Below are 740 nucleotides of genomic sequence, written 5' to 3'. Positions count from 1 at the left end.
TATATATATATATATATATATATATATATATATCAAACGATGATATATTAGTAATATTTTAGTTTATGTTTCTTCTTGTCACATCTTGTTCTACCTATTTTTGTGGAACAAAAAAAAGCTTTTTTTGTCTCACGTTGTCTCACTTCTTGTATCTGTCTTATATCGCATCAAGCATGAAATAGTGAGCTTTTGTCATGTCTCATATCACGTCAAACATAGGACATTGAATTTTGTCTTGTCCTGTCGTATTCAGTTAAGACAAAAGTATCAAATACAATGGTTATGTCGCAGTTGGTTTTAAATGTTATCTATACTATATTATAAAACATTTGACAAAAACACTTAAAAACCATTTTTATGCATGAAGTACTGTTTATTGATGCATATTATTTAAAATTCATTATTACAAATAAATTGTGTGTAAATACAACTTATTAAAGCTTCATGTTTGAATTCGTGTAACTAACTGCAGATAAATATAGTCAAATACAAGATAAACTTTTCATTTTAAATATAAAAAATCCGAAATATAGTAAAAATAATCATTAAGTTCTAACATAATACTTAATTATTATCCTTATAAAAAATTATATTATTAAATCAAAAATAAATTACTTCGTTATTAAATCGAAATTAAATTATAATAAGAATTTGAATTAAAAAAATTACACAAAAAAACAAAAACTTTTAAATAGTCAATTTGATACTAATATTTTTAAACTATAAATTTTCAACTAAAT

Source organism: Cynara cardunculus, assembly GCF_001531365.2.
Source record: "Cynara cardunculus var. scolymus isolate 2C chromosome LG 4, CcrdV1, whole genome shotgun sequence".
NCBI classification, from domain to species: Eukaryota; Viridiplantae; Streptophyta; class Magnoliopsida; order Asterales; family Asteraceae; genus Cynara; species Cynara cardunculus.
The sequence above is the reverse complement of the archived record's forward strand: the minus strand, read 5'-3'. Positions refer to the sequence as shown.